This window comes from Haematobia irritans, chromosome 1 (assembly GCF_050003625.1).
Source record: "Haematobia irritans isolate KBUSLIRL chromosome 1, ASM5000362v1, whole genome shotgun sequence".
Taxonomy (NCBI): Eukaryota; Metazoa; Arthropoda; class Insecta; order Diptera; family Muscidae; genus Haematobia; species Haematobia irritans.
Window position 1 is genome coordinate 173,987,853 of NC_134397.1, and position 22,409 is coordinate 174,010,261.

Here is a 22,409-nt window from a genome sequence, read left to right on the forward strand (position 1 = left end):
AAAAACTCTTTTGTGTTGTTGGAATTTTTTTGTATTTTTTTGTCTTCTTTTGTAACGATTTTACATGAGCATATGTGGTCCTCTTGTAAATTGTTTTGTGCTGAGCTTTTAGCAGCTGCAACCCATCATCAAGAACAGTGTGTGAGTACCACCATCATCAACAATAAATTCATGCCGTGTTCTATAGCTGGAGGATGAAGATTGCTTAATTAAATCATCCCCTATAGGGAAGATATTACAAAAAAAACCTTGTTTCATGGTTCTTTAAGTACAAAAAATGGATAATTTGCAAGGTTTTTTCTTTGTTGAAAAAAACAAATTTAATTAAATTTCGTTAAAATTAATATAAAACAAAAACTAAAATCTATGTATACAGTGAACGTCAAAATAAAGTGCACAAACGAATTTCTTTCAAAATATTTTTTATTTCTGCCATTGTATCTACGATTTTGTTAAACTTTATTTGGTTTATCTATAGAGTCTCTATGTCTCTACTTAAACTTAAAAATCAAAAATTAAAAACTTAACATAGCAAAACTCTTAATTAAAACAAATCCTTTATACAGTTTATTTTGACGCTCACTGTATATACAGAATTTCAGTTTTTTTTTTTTTTGAGGTTGATCATGTGGTGAAAATATGGTCATCTAGTGCATTAAATTTCCTCGATTTACTTGAAATTTTCAGAGAAGTTTGAGGGTGGCGTTTATTTTTTGTATTTTTTTTTTCGATATTTGATATGGGAGGGGAACCTCCCTTTGCCCAAATTGTTCTTAAGTACTGTGGAAATACTAAACTGATTTATTCGAAAGACGTAGGGACCTTATGAAGTTAATATGGGGTACCTGATTTTTAAATACGTGATCGGAGAGGGGGCACGGTTGCCAGAGTTGGTAGAATTCTACCAAGATTTTGCAAAATATTCCTCTCCAATTCACAAATTATCAAATTATAATTCATAAATTATCTACAGAAATAAAAATTTTGACAATTTTTTTTTCCTCTGTTGGTTAAGCTACACTTGTAGTTTAGTCAATGCATGGTTTTAAGCTGAAATCAAAAACAACAACAAAAATTCTCCAACAAATAAACCTTTGACAAAATTCCCTATAGATGTAAAATTTTGTCAATATTTTGTATAGAAAAAAATTGACAAAATTTTAAATAGAAATAAAATTTCGAAAAAAAAATTAAATATTAATAAAATTTTGAAAAAAAAATAAAGTAAAATAGCAATAAAATACTGAACAAAATTGTATAGAAATAACCTTTTGAAAAAAAATTGTATATAAATAAACTTTTGACAAAATTTTCTATAGAAATAAAATTTTCTATAGAAAATATATTTTGGCAAATTTTTCTATAGAGAAAAAAATCGACAAAATTTTCTACAGAAATAAAATCTTGACAAAATATCCTATAGAAATAAAATGTTGAAAAATTTTCATATAGAAATAAAATTTTGGCAAAATTTGCTATAGATATAAAATTTTACCAAATTTTTCTATAGAAAAAAAAATTGACAAAATTTGCTAAAGAGAAAAAAAAATTGACAAAATTTTCTATAGAAATAAAATTTTCCAAAAAAATGGTATAGAAATAAAATTGAAAAAAAAATACAGACATAAAATACTGACAAAATTTTGACAAAATCTTCTATAAAAATATCCTATAGATATAAAATTTTCTTAGAAAAAACATTTTGAAAAAATTTTCTATAGAATAAAAAAAATCGAAAATTTTTTATAGAAATAAAATTTTGAAAAAGTTTCTTTAAAAATAAAATTTTGACAAAATTTTTATAGAAATAAAATTGTGAACAAAAATTATACCCTAGTGAATATTGAGAGATTTAAATTGATACGATTAGATATGCGTAGATCCGAAAAATGGTAAGATCTAATGATATCTACTTACTATGAAATTAGATCTGATTAGATCTCAATATTGGCCTAGATCTAATGTCTTAGATATTATTATATCTATGCCTTTATATAGTTGGATCTGAAGTTAAATCTCGTCATGTATGGAATTATATACAATTATAACTAATTCTATCCCATCACATCTGGGTGAATCTGCTTAGATCCAAAAGGCCCAATTTTGAGATCTAATCATATCTAATTAGATCGCCCAATTTTTACACGGGTAGAAATAAAATTTTGACAAAATTTCCTATAGCAATAAAATTTTCTTCTTTCTATAGAAAAAATTTTATTCACAAAATTTTCTATAGAAAAAAATTTATTCACAAAATTTTCTATAGAAAAAAATTTATTCACAAAATTTTCTATAGAAAAAAATTTATTCACAAAATTTTCTATAGAAAAAATTTTATTCACAAAATTTTTTATAAAAATCAAAATGAACAAAATTTTCTATAGAAATACAATTTTGACAAAATTTCCTATAGAAATACAATTTTGACAAAATTTCCTATAGAAATAAAATTTTGACAAAATTTCCTATAGAAATAAAATTTTGACAAAATTTCCTATAGAAATAAAATTTTGACAAAATTTCCTATAGAAATAAAATTTTGACAAAATTTCCTATAGAAATAAAATTTTGACAAAATTTCCTATAGAATTAAAATGTTTATAAAATTTCATAAAATTTTCTCCAAATTTTGGTAGATTATTTTTGGCTCGAGTGGCAACCGTGAGAGGACCTCCCCCTTGCCCAACTTTTTGAAAATTGGACCAAAATTCTTCGATTTGCTTGAAATTGTGAAATGTAGACAAAGATCCGCAATTGTATTTTTCTGTATTTGGTCGGGGAAGGGGCCATCCCCTTTAACCGACTTTTCTAAAATGTATTAAACAAAATTGGACATCTCCGATTTACTTCAAATTTACAGAGAACGTGGGGGGAGGTTATAAAAATAATATGGGGTACCTAATTTTTTTTTATATTAGGACAGGGAGGCCCCCCGTTGCTCGACATTTTCAAAAGTCAATAAAATTCTTCCGATTTGCTTGTCATTTTTCGGGGATGGTTGAAGGTGGCGTCTAACCAATGATCCCCAAATTCATTTTGCGACATTTGTTCGGAGGGAGGGGTCCTTTGATCAATAAAAAAAACTGAATTATTCCGATTTACTTAAAATTTATAGAAGACGTGGGGCACGATATATCCTTAATAAGGGGTATCTGAGTTTTTTAATATATGGTCGGGGAGGGGGACCTACCCTTTGCCCAGTGAAAAAATTGAACTTCTCCGATGAGTATAATATGGGGTACCTGATTTTTTAATATTTGTATGGGAAGGGGGACTTCTCCCTTGTCCGACCGTTTGCATGATGGGCCAAGGTTTTCTGGTTTGCTTGACATTTTCAGGGAAGGTTAATGTGGTGTCGATTTGAAGAAAAGTTTCCCGATTTTCTTGAAAATGCAGGCAAGCTTAGTGTTGTCTATGGACAAAACGCCATAGCAGTGATATGTGATCAAGGAACGGGGTCGTCCCTTTTCTAAACAATAGAGCAAAATCTAAACTTCACCGATTTACTTGACATTTACAGGGAATGTGGAAGAAGATAAATTTTCAAAAAATCTTCCTTGCTCGTTTTTTTGAAAATTTGAAATTTTCAGATTTTCTTAAAACTTCTCTGATGTACTTGAAATTTTCTATGGCCAATAAAGGATATGTTTGAACCACATTGGTGTAATGGTTAGCATGCCTTCTAACCAACCAAGAGTCACAGGTTCAATCCCAGTTTTGTCCGAAGACCAAAAATTAAATATAACAAAAAAATATTAATTTAATTTAATTTAATTTAATTTAATTTAAATTATATTTCCTATTTTCCTGTGAGCCTCTCTTTATCTGTTTTTGAAACTCAATTTTTACTTTGTGCTGACATTGGCTTACTTCAACAACTGCAGCAACAACAATACTACTTGTGATATTAATTAAATGTTTGCTTATACTAACAACCCCAATGTTAAGAGTTCATAAACTCTTGTCAATTTGAATCATTTTAACTTGGCTAATAAGCAATCATGTTATACGTGCGTTAGGTGTTAATTTTCAATATGATTTAAAAAAATGTATTTTCACGATGCTATACCATATAATGGCAAATGAGAAAAGTTAACAAATTAGTTTGTCCAACAGCACGTAAATCATAAAAAAATCTCCATTGCTTTTTGTAATATGTGGTTGGGTCCCATATCCAGTTAGAATTATTTTTTTTATTTTTATGGCCTGCAATAATAAGTGGGTTATAGTTTTTTCCTGTTGATTTCATATATTTTTTTCAGTGAATTCATTTAACCAACTTGCTAATCTAAATTTAATTAAAGCTAACGAGTTGCCAGTTGCTTTCATAAAATCGGCTGATAGAAGCATATTAGAGTCACAGTTGCCACAATTGGCAGAATTCAACCAAAAATGATAGATTTTTTACTGTTTGGTAGATTGAAAGAACTCTTGATGTTTTGGTAGATTTTGCACAATATTCCTCTCCCTACTTCGCAAATTCTCTATAGAAATACAATTTTTACAAAATTTTCTATATATTTAAAATTTTGACAAAATTTTCCATAGAAATAAAATTTTTACAAAATTTTCTATAGAAATAAAATTTTGAGAAAATTTTCTATAGAACTAAAATTTTGAGAAAATTTTCTATAGAACTAAAATTTTGAGAAAATTTTCTATAGAAATAAAATTTTGAGAAAATTTTCTGTAGAAATAAAATGTTCACAAAATTTCTATTAAAAAAAAATTTTGAGAAAATTTTCTATAGAAATAAAGTTGTGATAAAAATTACTATAGAAATAAAATTTTGAGAAAATTTTCTATAGAAATAAAATTTTGAAAAAAATTTCTAAAGAAATAACATTTTGCGAAAATTTTCTATAGAAATAATATTTTGAGAAAATTTTCTATAGAAATAAAATTTTTAAATAATTCTCTATAGAAATAAAATGTTTAAAAAATTTTCTATGGAAATAAAATGTTGACAAAATTTTTTATAGATATAATATGTTGACAAAATTTTCTATGGAAATAAAATTTTGACAAAATTTTCCATAGAAATAAAATTCTGACAAAATTTTCTATAGAAATAAAATTTTCTATAGGAATAAAATTTTCTATAGAAATAAAATTTTGAGAAAATTTTCTATAGAAATAAAATTTTGAGATAATTTTCTATAGAAATAAAATTTTGAGAAAATTTTGTATAGAAATAAAATTTTTAGAAAATTTTCTATAGAAATAAAATTTTAAGAAAATTTTCTACAGTAATAAAATTTTGACAAAATTTTCTATAGAAATAAAATTTTGACAAAATTTTCTATAGAAATAAAATGTTGACAAAATTTTCTATAGAAGTAAAATTTTGAGAAAATTTTCTTAGAAATAAAATATTGAGAAAATTTTCTATAGAAATAAAATTTTGACAATTTTTTTTATAGATATACAATTTTGAGAAAATTTTCTACAAAAATACAATTTTGACAAAATTTTACATAGAAATAAAATTTTGAGAAAATTTTCTATAGAAAACAAATTTTGAGAAAATTTTCTATAGAAAACAAATTTTGACAATATTTTCTATAGAAATAAAATTTTGACAAAATTATCTGTAGACATAAAATTTTGACAAAATTTTGTATAGAAATAAAATTTTTACAAAATTTTCTATAGAAATAAAATTTTGACAAAATTTCCTATAGACATAAAATTTTGACAAAATTTTCTATAGAAATAAAATTTTGACAAAATTTTCCATAGAAATAAAATTTTTACAAAATTTTATATAGAAATAAAATTTTGATAAAATTGTATATACACTAAAAAAAAAGCATGCCCTGTTCCAAAGATTTTGTCTTTGTTTTAACAATTTTAGTATTGATTCCCAGCCAAAGAAGCGGAGTATACAGGTAACGATATTTTTAAGACACAATTCTCTTTTAAATTTGGAATTTGCTTCTAGGAAGCAAATTTTAATTATTCGATTTTTCAGCTTTTTTCTTCATATGCTATCAAAGTCCTTTAAAAGCGAGTTAACGACAACATTATTTTCCAAATACAGACTCGACTTTCAGTAGAAATTATGCTATGATTCAAGTAAAAAAACGTCTTTAAAATAAAGTGTTGGAAAACATATCCTATTTTTGAATGATTTTTTGCTTTGAAGTCAAGTTGTAAAAAGACATCAAATTTAAAGACAATTTCATTAATTTTAAAGAATTTTTATGAATTATTAAAGTCAAGTTGACTTTAGCCCAAAAGTTTTTTCTTTCATGTTATGATACCCATTTTTAAGTCAAATCACTTAATTATAAGGACAATACGACTTCATTGAAAAGTTTATCGACTTTTGGACAAGGAAAAAACTTTATATTAGAAAAATGCGTCTTATATGCTAAGCAAAATTTTCATACGTATTTTAAGGCCATGCAATCTTTGGCCGCACGACAATATTTTTTTCAGTGTAGACATAAAATATTGAGAAAATTTTCTGTAGAAATAACATTTTGATAAAATTTTCTATAGAAATAAAATTTTGACAAAATGTTCTAAAGAAATAAAATTTTGACAATATTTCTATAGAAATAAAGTTCGGCAACATAAGATTTTTTTGTTTGGTAGTTTTACAGTAAAACTTCTCAAAATGAGGGTAATTTTGCATATTTTTTAAAATTCTATCTCGATTTTGGAAAAAAATTGTTTAATTCTTTACAATAAAAAAAAGGAAAAATTATATTAATCATATCCATATTCACCATTCCACACCAAAAAAAAAAATGCTGGATCCAAAGATTTTAACATTCCCTTAAGGATTTTGGTAAAGACATTTCTAGGAACCGCTCTGGCCTTAAACCTAGGATCAATAAAATAAAAATTAAGATACAGATCGGATTCATCGAATTTTCATAATAAATAAGTCGTAGCCTACATTTGAAGCGTTTTTATTTTCAATGTAAAGATTCTATATATCAGGTAATTTAAAGACGATTGCTGCAAATCAAAAATGTTTGCTTTACTTTAAAAAAAATTTGCCTTAGTTCAAAGACATATGACTTAACGGAGGTTCGAAAATTTTCAAGATTCGAGTCTGAAATTTAATGAAAAACAAATTTTGAATCAAATATTATAAACTTTCTTTTAATTAAAATGTCATTATTTCAAAGAAAGTTTTCCTTGTGTAAATTTCGTGTACTAAACTTTAGGCTGTATAAAATTTCATATTAGACAATTTTTTTTAAGTGCGTAGTTCATTCTTATTATTTTCATAAAATGTAGGAAAACATTTCCCTTGTATAGAACTTAATGCTAAAATTGATTTTTATACACAGACAAATTTTTTCAAATTAACCCTTTCACTACCGATATCCACTTAGAAGGACATTCGAAAAAGACACCAAATTCTATTTTCCCACTTAGTTTCGATTTATTTCTCGATATTATTTTAAAGTAGAGGCTTTAATCGAATAAGCTATAAACATTTTTCATATTGGTGAACACTAAAATACATTTTTATATACTTCTTTAACAGTAAACGAAAAATACGAAAATTTGAAATAATTTGTCAACTTTATGTTTCTTGTTAATGGACATTTATACAAAAACTATAGCTGATACTTTTACGGGTTCTTTTTTGTATTCTTTTTCTCACACTGTGATAGATATTATAGGCCAAATAGCGCTTATTTTCGTAGGGCCATTTGGTCACAATTCAAGAATCAAATTTTCAGAAGAAGCTCATATAGCTCTTGAATTAATTGAGGTAGGTTGTCAAAATAGCAATTTTTCTTCTACATGCTGTTAGCACAATTAAAAACAGAAGAAAAATTAAAGTTTTTAATATTAGGGTTATTTCGGTAGTGAAAGGGTTAAAGTCTTAATTGAGTTGTAAAGAATATTCAATTGAAAATTTAATTGATTTAACAATTTTTTTATTTAAACAAAAATCTAAATAGTTGTTTAAAAAACCGTCACACAGTGCTCCGACAAAATTTGTTGACAAAATTTTCTATAAAAAAAACTTTTTCAAAAAATTGTCTATAGAAAAAAATTGTCAACATTTTCTATAGAAATAAATTTTTTTTAGAAATAAAATTTTGACAAAAGTTTTTATAGAAATAATAAAATGTTGACAAAATTTTCTATAGAAATAATATGTTGACAAAATTTTCTATAGAATAAAATTTTGACAGAATTTTCTATATAAATAACATTTTGACAAAAAATTCTAAAGAAATAAAATTTTGACAAAATTTTCTAGAGAAATAATATATTGACAAAATTTTCTATAGAATTAAAATTTTGACAAAATTTTCTATAGAAATAAAATTTTGACAAAATTTCTTAAGAAATAAAATTTTGAGAAAATTTTCTATAGAAATAAAATTTTGACAAAATTTTCTATAGAAATATAATTTTGGCAAAATTTTTGTACAGAAATACAATTTTGACAAAATTTTCTATAGAAATAAAATTTTGACAAAATTTTCTATAGAAATAAAATTTTGACAAAATTTTCTATAGAAATAAAATTTTGACAAAATTTTCTATAGAAATAACATTTTGACAACATTTTCTATAGAAATACATTTTGGACAAAATTTTCTATAGAAATAAAAGTTTGAAAACAAATTTCTATTGAAATAAAATATTGACAAAATTTTCTATAGAAATAAAACTTTTGCAAAATTTTCTATACAAATAAAATTTTGACAAAATTTTCTATAGAAATAAAATTTTGCAAAAATGTTCTATAGAAATAAAATTTTGGCAAAATTTTCTATAGAAATAAAATGTTGAACAAATTTGTTAGAGAAATAATTTTTTTTAGAACTAAAATTTTCTATAATAATAAAATGTTGATAAAATTTTCTATAATAATCATACATTTTCTATATAAATTCAAAAATTTTCTATAGAAATAAATTTTTTTTAAAAATTGTCTATAGAAATACAATTTTGCAAAAATTTTCTATAGAAATAAAATGTTGACAAAATTTTCTATAGAAATAAAACTTTGCAAAAATTTTCTATAGAAATAACATTTTGGCAAAATTTTCTATAGAAATAAAATGTTGACAAAATATTCGATAGAAATAAAATGTTGAACAAATTTGTTAGAGAAATAATTTTTTTTAGAACAGAAATTTTCTATAGAAATAAAATTTTGCAAAAATTTTCTATAGAAATAAAATTTTGCAAAAATTTTCTAAAGAAATAAAATTTTGACAAAATTTTCTATAGAAATAAAATTTTGACAAAATTTTCTATAGAAATAAAATTTTGACAAAATTTTCTATAGAAATAAAATTATGACAAAATTTTCTATGGAAATAAAATTTTAGCAAATTTTTTATGTAAAAACAAAATTTTAACAAAATTTTCTATGGTAATAAAATATTGACAAAATGTTCTTTACAAATAAAATTTTGATAAAATTTTCTATAGAAATAAAATTTTGACAAAATTTTCTGTAGAAATACAATTTTTACAAAATTTTCTATAGAAAAAAAATGTTGACAAAATTTTCTATAGAAACAAAATTTTGATAAAATTTTCTATAAAATTAAAATTTTGACAAAATTTTCTATAGAAATAAAATTTTAACAAAATTTCTATAGAAATAAAATTTTGAGAAAATTTTCTATATGAGAAAATTTTACAAAATTTTTTATGGAAATAACATTTTGATAAAATTTTCGATAGAAATAAAATTTTCACAAAATTTCTATAGAAATAAAATTTTGTTAAAATTTTCTATAGAAAAAAAAAATTGTCAAATTTTTATCTCTATAGAAAATGTCTACAGAAAAAAATTTGGCTTCTACAGAAAAAAATTTGGCAATGTTTTCTATAGAAATTAAAATTTGACAATATTTAGATACAAAATTTTCTATAGCAAAATAAAATTTTGAAAAAAAAATTTTATAGAAGTTAAAGTTTGCAAAATAAGAATTTTTTGTTTGGTACATGGTGTAAGTATACGGTCTCTAACAACTGTCCAAAATTTGGTCCACATAGGTCCATAATTATATATAGCCCCCATATAAACCGATCTCCAGATTTGTTCTCCGGAGCCTTTTGGAGGAGCAAAATTCATCCGATCCGGTTGAAATTTGGTACGTGATGTTACTATATGGTCTCTAACAACCATGCAAAAATTGGTCCACATAGGTCCATAATTATATATAGCCCACATATAAACCGATCCCCAGATTTGTCCTCCGGAGCCTTTTGGAGGAGCAAAATTCATCCGATCCGGTTGAAATTTGGTACGTGATGTTATTATATGGTATCTAACAACCATGCCAAAATTGGTTCATATCAGTCTATAGTTGTGTATAGCCGATCCCCAATCACACAAAAATTGGTCCATATCGGTTCATAATTATGGTTGCCACCAAAAATAATCTACCAAAATTTTATTTCTATGGAAAATTTTGTCAAAATTGTATTTCTAAAGAAAATTTTGTCAATTTTTTTTTTTTTCTATAGAAAATTTTGTCAAAATTTTATTTTTATAGAAAATTTTGTCAAAATTTTATTTCTATAGAAGATTTTGTCAAAATTTTATCACTATAAAAAATTTTGCCAAAATTTTATTACTATGAGGTTAGGTTAGGTTATGTGGTAGCCCGATGTATCAGGCTCACTTAGACTATTCAGTCCATTGTGATACCACATTGGTGAACTTCTCTCTTATCACTGAGGCCTGCCCGATTCCATGCTAAGCTCTATGCCAAGGGACCTTCTTTTTATAGCCGAGTCCGAATGGCGTTCTACATTGCAGTGAAACCACTTAGAGAAGCTTTGAAACCCTCAGAAATGTCACCAGCATTACTGAGGTGGGATAATCCACCGCTGAAAAACATTTTGGTGGTCGGTCGAAGCATGAATCGAACCCACGACCTTGTGTATGCAAGGCGGGCATGCTAACCATTGCACCACGGTGGCATATTAGCATCACATTAACGATTAACTTTTTTCTGTGTAGAAAATCTACTTCACAGATTCCCAACACAGAAAAAAATATCACCAAAATATTTCCAATTAAAAAGTTAATTGAAGTTGAAACTTTTTTCAATTAATAAATTAATTGGTACAATTAACTTTTTAATCAATATAGAAACATTAAGTTAATTAAGTCAATGATTGAAAATTGTAAATTTTTTAATTAAAAAGTTAATTGATACAATTAACTTTTAATCAAATTCGGAAGACTAAGTCAGTTAAAAAAGTGATGAATTTTTTTTTAAATTTTTAATTAAAATTTTTTTCAAACAATCAATTGTTAATCCAAATAAAAATTCTAAGCCAATTCAGAATGTAATTGAAAATAGTTACTTTTTTTAATTACTAAATTAATTGAGTTTTGCAATCAACATCAATTAAATTTTTAATTGAATCAATTAAAAAATTAATTGAAATTTGGTAATGAAATCAATTAATTTTTTAATCAAGAATTTTTTTTATGCCCAATTAAAACTGTGATTGATACTATCATTTTCGTGATTGAAGACATTTCAATTAAAAAATTAATTGGATCAATTAATTTCGTGATTGAATCAGAAAAAATTTTTTTTGTGTGAAGAATTGATTTTTTATTTAGTGCCTTTTAAATACATATCTATGAAAAATATTATAAATTATTTTACATTTACTTACCTAAAAATAATTATATGTATCTGTAACGACAAATAAAATAAATAATTTCCATTAAAATTTATAATTACCATCATCAAACAAAAACGCATTTATGTATTGACAAGAAAAACACAACAACGAATAACAAACAAATTGCCACCAAAAATCTCAAAAAAAAAAACGGTTTAACGATGTAATTATGGCTAGAAGAAAAGTTTATGGCCTCCTGTCACTCAACCATCTTAACAGAGACATATCCAGTTTGTCAGCGATACATATCAGTTCAACATGGTAATTGCGAATAGATTGACATACTTAATTTTAATATTAAGAGACACAATCTAAGAGACAAGTCTGCAAAACAGTAATCAATCCGACATGGATGTATGCATCTGATTTATATTGCAAACAAGTTAATGAATAAGTGTACATATATGGCAAAAAAAAAGACGAACGCCTAAAATTAAAAATATTAAACTGAAAAATAATATTACGGTGAGCATAAATATTTTGTGTCCTTAAAATGCGAATGTTGCTTTTGCTTAGCATAGAAGAAGTAAATTGTTGTCCATCACCAAAAGTCGATCAATTTTACAATCAAAAGGTTTTATACTTAAAGTTACGAGATGCGACTTTTGAAATTAATATTTTTTTACACTTCCGATGCAGTCCTTTTGAACAAGTATTAGAAAGTACGCAATTGGGCTATTTTAAGTGAAAATTAAATTTTGGTCAAAGAAATTAAAAAAAAAATTGAAAATCTATAAAAAAAGATTAAAAAATAAAAAATAAATTTAATTCCCGTTGGGATTTGAACTTGTGCCGTTCGATGTAAGGGTATATGAAAATAGGTGGCGCATATGTAGGTGGCGCATATGTAAAAAAATAGTTATATACGAATACAAAAAAAATCGATATAATCCTCCAAAGAAATTGACATAAATTTCAAACAAAGATAAACCGAAACGATAGCTTTCGATTGGAATTAAAACCTTTTACCAGAAATCTTCCGAATCGCAGTAACGTTGCATATACGAAACAGAGCGAAATGTGTCCACTGTGACCAAATGGAAAAAAATGGGATTTATACGCGAAAGATATTTAGTGTTCTATCCGATGGTAAAACCGGATACAGCTAAATGTGTTTGGGAGTCGCAATATATGGCTTGGAAAAAAGTGGAGGCACTGATCCTCGACAGAAAAGTGACCACTGTGGTCAAATGGGAAAAGACTTTAGACAAATTGACTTTAGCACAAATCGAAACTAACTTTTGGTTTTTATCACAAGGGACCTCCTTGTTAACAGGTTGGCTGATAAGTCCCCGGCCTGACACATAGATGGCGTCGCTAGTATTAAATGCATATATTTGTTATTATTTTATATAGTACCAACCTTCAAATGATTCGTGTCAAAATTTGACTTCTATAAATCAATTAGTTTGTGAGATAGAGCGTCTTTTGTGAAGCAACTTTTGTTATTGTGAAAAAATGTGAGAAAGGACTTTCGTGTTTTGATAAAATGCTGTTTTCTGAAGAAAGAAATACGGTGGAAGCAAAGACTTGGCTTGATAATGAGTTTCCGGGTTCTGCCCCAGGGAAATCAACAATAATTGATTGGTATGCAAACTTCAAGCCTGGTGAAATGAGCACGGAGGACGGTGAACGCACAGGGTTGGCCTGTCACAAACTGTGACTTTTGCGACATACGTTTGCGACGGTATAATACGTATGTCGAAAAAGTCGTAAACCTACTGTAGAAACCCAAATTTTGAATAGAAGAAATCCTGAAAATTGTTTAATTTGGATTGACAGCATTCGCTGTGAGTTTCTGCAGAAATTTGTGAAAGTTTTCCCATGGTCAAGCCTATTTTCTTAAGTGGTATCGAAATTCCCGTTGGTGAGTGTGCAAAATATCTTGGGGTTATATTGGACAGGAGACTGAACTTAAAGCTAAGAAAGGACGAGAAAATCCACGGTTACCCTGTGCTCGTGCAAAAGGCAATAGGGAAAATGTGAGGACTAAAACCGAAAATTTTTAACATTCCTAAGAATTGCAACTTCTTCGCACATAGCATCGTCTTGGCTATCATCGAATTCGCTGCCTAGCTGACGCGACTAAAGTACTTTGAGTTTGCGACTTTTGTTACTTTTTCTACATTTACGACGCGTATGTGACGTTTACGACGTTTACAACTTTGCGACAGTCGCAAACCTAAAAATGTTTGATACAGACCATCTCTGTGAACGCAGTGGACGCCCGAAAGAGGTGGTTACCGACGAAAACAGCAAAAAAAATCCACAAAATGATTTTGAATGACCGTAAAATGAAGTTGATCGAGATAGCAGAGGTCTTAAAGATATCAAAGGAACGTGTTGGTCATATCATTCATCAATATTTAGATATGCGGAAGCTCTGTGCAAAATGGGTGCCGCGCGAGCTCACATTTGACCAAAAACAACAACGTGTTGATGATTCTGAGCGGTGTTTGCAGCTGTTAACTCGTACCCGAGTTTTTCCGACGATATGTGACAATGGATGAAACATGGCTCCATCACTACACTATTGAGTCCAATCGACAGTCGGCTGAGTCGACAGCGACCGATGAACCGTCTCCGAGGCGTGGAAAGACTCAAAAGTCCGCTGGCAAAGTAATGGCCTCTGTTTTTTGGGATCCGCATGGACTAACATTTATCGATTATTTTGAGAAGGGAAAAACCATCAACAGTGACTATTATATGGCGTTATTGGAGCGTTTGAAGGTCGAAATCGCGGCAAAACGGCCCCATATGAAGAAGAAAAAAGTGTTGTTCCACCAAGGCAACGCACCGTGCCACAAGTCATTGAGAACGATGGCAAAGATTCATGAATTGGGCTTCGAATTGCTTCCCCACCCACCGTATTCACCAGATCTGGCCCCCAGCGACTTTTTCTTGTTCGCAGACGTCAAAAGGATGCTCGCAGGGAAAAAATTTGGCTGCAATGAAGAAGTGATCGCCGAAACTGAAGCCTAAAGGGTGATACGGTCAAAATTTGGTCAATATAAACTTGACGTATTTCTTTCAATTTTGCATTTAAACAACCTGAACACCCCTCATTTTGAAGGTGTGTGTGTGTAGAATGTTGCTCCTATTTTGATTTTGGAATTCACTCTTCAGTTGTCAAAATGCCGTCCAAGCAAGAAGAGCAGCGTATCAAAATTTTGCTCGCGCATCGCGAAAATCCGAGCTACTCGCACGCAAAGCTGGCAAAATCGCTAAAAGTTGCCAAATCAACCGTTACAAATGTAATTAAAGTGTCTGGGGAACGTTTGTCGACAGCCAGGAAGTCTGGATCGGGGGGAAATCGAAAACCGGAAGCCGCTGAGACGACAAAGAGAGTTGCCGGTAGTTTCAAGCGAAACCCTAACCTCTCTCTCCGAGATGCCGCAAATAAGCTGGGTGTATCGTCTACAACCGTGCATCGAGCCAAAAAACGAGCCGGACTATCGACTTACAAGAAGGTACACAGAAAAAAATATCACAAAAATATTTCAAATTAAAAAGTTAATTGAAGTTGAAATTTTTTTCAATTAATAAATTAATTGGTACAATTAACTTTTTAATCAAGATAGAAACATTAAGTTAATTTAGTCAATGATTGAAAATTTTAAAATTATTAATTAAAAAGTTAATTGATACAATTAACTTTTAATCAAATTCGGAAGACTAAGCCAGTTATAAAAGTGATTAAATTTTTGATTAAATTTTTTTTCAAACAATCAATTGTTAATCCAAATAAAAATTCTAAGCCAATTCAGAATGTAATTGAAAATAGTTACATTTTTTTAATTACTAAATTAATTGAGTTTTGCAATCAACATCAATTAAATTTTTAACTGAATCAATTAAAAAATTAATTGAAATTTGGTAATGAAATCAATTAGTTTTTTAATCAAGAATTTTTTCTATGCCCAATTAAAACTGTGATTGATACTATCATTTTCGTGATTGAAGACACTTCAATTAAAAAATTAATTGGATCAATTAATTTCGTGATTGAATCAGAAAAATTTTTTTTGTGTGTAGTGACTCCAAATCGCGATGATAAACAAAATACGACGGCCAAAGCGCGATCCCGGAGGCTGTACACGACGATGCTGACGAAGTTTGACTGTGTGGTAATGGACGACGAAACCTACGTCAAAGCCGACTACAAGCAGCTTCCGGGACAGGAGTTTTATACGGCAAAAGGAAGGGGAAAGGTAGCAGATATTTTCAAGCACATACAACTGTCAAAGTTCGCAAAGAAATATCTGGTTTGGCAAGCCATTTGTACCTGTGGCTTGAACAGCAGCATTTTCATAGCTTCCGGGACTGTCAACCAAGAAATTTACGTGAAAGAGTGTTTGAATAAACGTCTGCTGCCTTTCCTGAAGAAACACAGTTGTTCCGTACTGTTTTGGCCGGATTTGGCATCTTGCCATCACGGTAAAAAGGCCATGGAGTGGTACGCCGCCAACAACGTGCAGGTGGTTCCCAAGGACAAGAACCCTCCCAACACGCCAGAGCTCCGCCCTATTGAGAAATACTGGGCTATTGATACTAAACTGCTAAGGACGAGCAGCAGTTCAAGGCAAACTGGCTTTCTGCGGCGAAGAAGGTGGACAAGGTGGCTGTACAAAATCTGATGGCAGGTGTCAAGCGTGAGGCCCGGCAATTCGGATTTGGAAAAGCGAAAGCCTAACTGAATATTTTTCCTGAATTTTATACTAATTGAACTTGAAAAAGAAATTTAATTTGATTTTTTAAACGATTTCACCGATTTACACGCGTTTTCCCTTGACCAAATTTTGACCTTTATTTTGAGGCAAAACCTACTACTTAAATGGTATCAAAAAATTGGAAGGTCGTTATAATCGTTGTATCGCACTTGAAGGGAACTATGTTGAATAATAAAAACGAATTTTGACACAAAAAATGTGTTTTTCTTTGTTAGACCGGGGACTTATCAGCCAACCTGTATTATGGGAGCTATCTAAATCTGAAAATAAGTTCACCAAATTTAGCAGACTTGACTATACTACTAATTAGACTCCTCGTGCAAAATTTGAAGCAAATCAAAGTAAAACTCTTCTTCTGGGGCCATAATTGATTTCGACAGTATTTTTAATCTGACCTCGAAAACGGACCTTGTAGGTCTAATCTACTGACCCCACTTTATTAAAATTTAGCAAAAAAAAAAATACATTTCGAGGCCCATATCTCGCGAACTGTACGAGATATTCGCACATATACGCGACTTTTTCATAACAAAATTTCATACACCCGAGGTGAACAACTTTCAACGCCTACAGGTCAGCTCGTGGACCCACTAGGAACCCACAAACTTGCAAGGTTAGGGGAAAACACCTCATCTTTCGCACAAAGAAAAATTGATGTTGATTATCCGTTCAAAAGTTGCCGAATTTTTTCCAAAGAAAAGGGATTCGGAACCACTATGCGTTGGTGATTGAATGAAGACATTTCAATTAAAAATTGAAGACAAAAATAATTTTCGTTTCGCAATCAATACCCAAGTCTTGACAAAGGTTTGTCAGTGTATGTTTATATATCAGTTACACTAAATTGTACTAAATTATTTTAATTTAAATTAAGTTACAGTAAATTTAAATTTGACCTAACAGTAAAGCACAACGTTTTAAGATCAACATACAGAAGATTACTTTTTTGGCATAAAAAAAAATTCTCTGTATCTACCATATCCTAGCCTTGAAAACAAAATGAATTTATATTTTATCTTCGCCACAACACTACTCAAATAGTCATCACCATCATTTTCATTACCACTGGTCCACAACTGCACTGCACATCCTGATAGAACAGCAAAAAAAAAAAACTCCCAACGCCAAAAGTTTCCGCAAAAGCTTAATGTTTGCCTGTGGCCCTCCCAAAAAACATGTTCATTATCATCACGACAAATGTCTCTTTAATTTTCTCTACGATGAAAGTTCGTTCGTGTGAACGCGGTGGAGAGATAATGCTTTTGTGGTAGATTTTGTAAAATGCATATGCTAATGCAATTTTACATCTCGTCACTGCTGCATTATCTTCAAATATCGTTAGTGAAATTATGGCTTTGTTTGGCATAGCAAAATCCTTTTTTATTCGCTTTGGAAATCGTGATGTCATTACAAAGTACTTAAGTTTCGGTAAAAGGATTTATGATTTTACATCATAAGGATATAAAATAAGGACTTTAATACAATTTACCGCAAAAAAAACATTAGAATGATTTTCGTTTTATTTTTTAAGATTGTTTATACCCAGCCCGAAAAAGGGTATTATAATTTAGTGCATATGTTTGTAACACCCAGAAGGAGCCGAGATAGACACTAAGTGTCCTTGTCTCCTAAGCACGGTTGTCACTCGAGCAAAAAATCATGTACCAAAATTTGAACCAAATTTGACCAAAAAACTACCAAATAAAAAATGCTTATTTTGTCAAAATTTTACTTCTATAGAAAATGTTGTCAAATTTTATTTTTATAGAAAATTTTGTCAAAATTTATTTCTATAGAAAATTGTGTCAAAATTTTATTTCTATAGAAAATTTTGTCTAAATTTTATTTCTATAGAAAACTTTATTTCTATAGAAAATTTTGTTAAAATTTTATTTCTATAGAAAATTTAGTCAAAATTTTATTCCTATAGAAAATTTAGTCAAAATTTTATTTCTATAGAAAATTTTGTCAAAATTTTATTTCCATTGAAAATTTTGTCAAAATTTTATTTCTATAGAAAATTTATTTGTTTAGAAAATTTTGTCAAAATCTTATTTCTTTAGAAAATTTTCTCAAAATTTTATTTCTATAGAAAATGTTGTCAAAATTTTTATAGAAAATTTTTGTCAAAATTTTATTTCTGTAGAAAATTTTGTCAAAATTTTATTTCTAATGTAAATTTTTCCAAAATTTTATAAAGGGTGATTTGTTAAGAGCTTGATAACTTTTTTAAAAAAAAAACGCCTAAAATTTGCAAAATCTCATCGGTTCTTTATTTGAAACGTTAGATTGGTCCATGACATTTACTTTTTGAAGATAATTTCATTTAAATGTTGACCGCGGCTGCGTCTTAGGTGGTCCATTCGGAAAGTCCAATTTTGGGCAACTTTTTCGAGCATTTCGGCCGGAATAGCCCGAATTTCTTCGGAAATGTTGTCTTCCAAAGCTGGAATAGTTGCTGGCTTATTTCTGTAGACTTTAGACTTGACGTAGCTCCACAAAAATAGTCTAAAGGCGTCAAATCGCATGATCTTGGTGGCCAACTTACCGGTCCATTTCTTGAGATGAATTGTTCTCCGAAGTTTTCCCTCAAAATGGCCATAGAATCGCGAGCTGTGTGGCATGTAGCGCCATCTTGTTGAAACCACATGTCAACCAAGTTCAGTTCTTCCATTTTTGGCAACAAAAAGTTTGTTAGCATCGAACGATAGCGATCGCCATTCACCGTAACGTTGCGTCCAACAGCATCTTTGAAAAAATACGGTCCAATGATTCCACCAGCGTACAAACCACACCAAACAGTGCATTTTTCGGGATGCATGGGCAGTTCTTGAACGGCTTCTGGTTGCTCTTCACTCCAAATGCGGCAATTTTGCTTATTTACGTAGCCATTCAACCAGAAATGAGCCTCATCGCTGAACAAAATTTGTCGATAAAAAAGCGGATTTTCTGCCAACTTTTCTAGGGCCCATTCACTGAAAATTCGACGTTGTGGCTCGTTAGTAAGTCTATTCATGATGAAATGTCAAAGCATACTGAGCATCTTTCTCTTTGACACCATGTCTGAAATCCCACGTGATCTGTCAAATACTAATGCATGAAAATCCTAACCTCAAAAGAATCACCCTTTATCTGTAATTATAAAGGGTGATTTGTTAAGAGCTTGATAACTTTTAAAAAAAAAAAAACGCATAAAATTTGCAAAATCTCATCGGTTCTTTATTTGAAACGTTAGATTGGTCCATGACATTTACTTTTTGAAGATAATTTCATTTAAATGTTGACCGCGGCTGCGTCTTAGGTGGTCCATTCGGAAAGTCCAATTTTGGGCAACTTTTTCGAGCATTTCGGCCGGAATAGCCCGAATTTCTTCGGAAATGTTGTCTTCCAAAGCTGGAATAGTTGCTGGCTTATTTCTGTAGACTTTAGACTTGACGTAGCCCCACAAAAAATAGTCTAAAGGCGTCAAATCGCATGATCTTGGTGGCCAACTTACCGGTCCATTTCTTGAGATGAATTGTTCTCCGAAGTTTTCCCTCAAAATGGCCATAGAATCGCGAGCTGTGTGGCATGTAGCGCCATCTTGTTGAAACCACATGTCAACCAAGTTCAGTTCTTCCATTTTTGGCAACAAAAAGTTTGTTAGCATCGAACGATAGCGATCGCCATTCACCGTAACGTTGCGTCCAACAGCATCTTTGAAAAAATACGGTCCAATGATTCCACCAGCGTACAAACCACACCAAACAGTGCATTTTTCGGGATGCATGGGCAGTTCTTGAACGGCTTCTGGTTGCTCTTCACTCCAAATGCGGCAATTTTGCTTATTTACGTAGCCATTCAACCAGAAATGAGCCTCATCGCTGAACAAAATTTGTCGATAAAAAAGCGGATTTTCTGCCAACTTTTCTAGGTAATAAAATTCAATGATTTGCAAGCGTTGCTCGTTAGTAAGTCTATTCATGATGAAATGTCAAAGCATACTGAGCATCTTTCTCTTTGACACCATGTCTGAAATCCCACGTGATCTGTCAAATACTAATGCATGAAAATCCTAACCTCAAAAGAATCACCCTTTATCTATAGAAGATTTTGTAAACATTTTGTCAAAATTCGTTTTGTTTGTTATTGTTGGCTTCTCTTCAATCGTTATTGTTGTTTTTGATCTCAGCTTAAAGCCATGCATTGACTAAACTACAAGTGTAGCTTAACCAACAGAAGAAAAGTATGCTTGTCAAATTTATTTGGACAAAGCCCTATAGACTGCAAAATGGTTGAATGTACAGCTGTTTCGGAATTACCACATTACTCATCAGCATCCTCTACTTGCAGCAAAACTATCAAACCAATTATCAGAATAAATTCGGGTAATTCACTCAACCCAAAGTGAACTGCACCTGAACCTTCCGAATTTATTTCGGCATAAGCCGGCTATCATGTAAAACCTTTTTTCGGAAGTTCAAGTGTGGTTCATTGTTGGGTGTAATGAACTGCCTGAATTTATTCTGATAATTGATTGATAGTTTTGCTGCAAGTAGAGGATGCTCATGAGGAATGTGGTAATTCCGAAACGTGCATCCATCCTACCATCTTGCAGTCTATAGGGCTTTGCCCAAATAAATTTAACAAACATTCTTTTCCACTGAAGTCTTTCTTTTTGTGCAAAATTTTAAGTAAATTAGTGTAAAACTCTGGCTTCTGGGGCCATATAAGTACATATCGGGCGAAATGTATATCGTTACCTTAATATAGAAAGGCCCCAACTCATAATTTTTTGAAATCGTATTTTTTGTCGATTCTGGCAGAGCACCATCAGATACACCTTCCATAAAAAATTTACGGAGATGCGTTGAAAAATAGCGAAGTTATAAGTTAATAATGTAAAGCCCTAACTCATATCTACACAATATGTACAAAAAAAAGCCCTAACTTATACTCACACAATATGTACAAAAAAGCCTAACTCAATTATTACTGCAAAAACACATAGTAGGCATAGATTTTCTGATTTTGTTTATATTGCTTTTGTGTTATGTATGTCTGTGAGCGGTTATTGCTGTTATTGTAACAGTTTTTAATGTTATTTCATCCATTTTGTTCTATACTTGTGTAGTTCAACTTGTAGCCAGATCAAGGAACTCTGCGACAAGGATGTCCAGAGTGATCTGGTGGTGAGACGGGTAGGCTTAGCTGGGCAAGCAGAAAGGTGACGAGTGTCATGTGGCCCTTGATTGCAGATGGGACACACGTCAGCTACGCTGCTATCAATCACTGATAAGTATGAATTTAGGCGGCTGCACTGGCCTGATCTTAGTTGGGCCAAAACTACCTTGGTCTGCCGTGGGAGGTCTCTCTCCTCCGGTGCTATGGGCGGCGGTCGGACTCCGAGAACTGGATTATCATTGTAGCTTCTCACCGCTTCAGCTACAGTATCCTCATGAATCCTGTTCAGACCTGTCTTATATGCTGTCTGATCTAGAGGCTCTCTTTTGTAACGCTTGATCTCGAGCTCTAGAAGGTGAAGATTAACCCTTACATTCCTGGGTGGAGGTTGTCTATCCACAAGATGGTGATTCGGATGACAACTTCGATGGCAACCCAAGAGGTACTGCTTTGACAACATGTAGTTGTGTCGACGCACTGGGATGATCTTGGTCTCCGCATAAAGGTGATCCAGGGGTGTACTGCGGAGACATCCTATTGCGGTTCTAAGGGCAGCGTTCTGACAGCTCCGTATGTTATTCCACTGCGTATCGCTCGTTTGAGGTGTCCACACTGGCGCTGCATAGTTTACCACTGACCGGCCAATTGCCTTATAGGTAGTTAACAAGGTTTCATTGTCCGCACCCCTAGTACTGCCGGCAAGTGACTTGAGGACCTTGTTTCTACCGCGGAGCTTATTACAAATTGCAGTGGCATGGGCAGACGAACTGAAAAGGCTGTCGAATGTGACCCCAAGAATCTTGGGGTAATTTGTGGTCTGAATTATTTCGCCATCGACTCTGACATTCAACTGCCTGCGTACTT

At 30.5% G+C, this 22,409-nt stretch overlaps 1 protein-coding gene across 4 annotated transcripts in view; it reads right to left on the bottom strand.

The window, feature by feature from the left end:
- Gprk2 (G protein-coupled receptor kinase 2) overlaps positions 1 to 22,409 on the bottom strand; it is a 647,504-nt gene that overhangs the window by 421,612 nt on the left and 203,483 nt on the right. For all 4 annotated transcript variants that reach the window (XM_075292157.1, XM_075292156.1, XM_075292158.1 and 1 more), the window contains exon 3: positions 11,644 to 11,663. The gene's annotated coding sequence lies outside the window, so the exon portion shown is untranslated. The remainder of the gene's footprint in view (positions 1 to 11,643; positions 11,664 to 22,409) is intronic.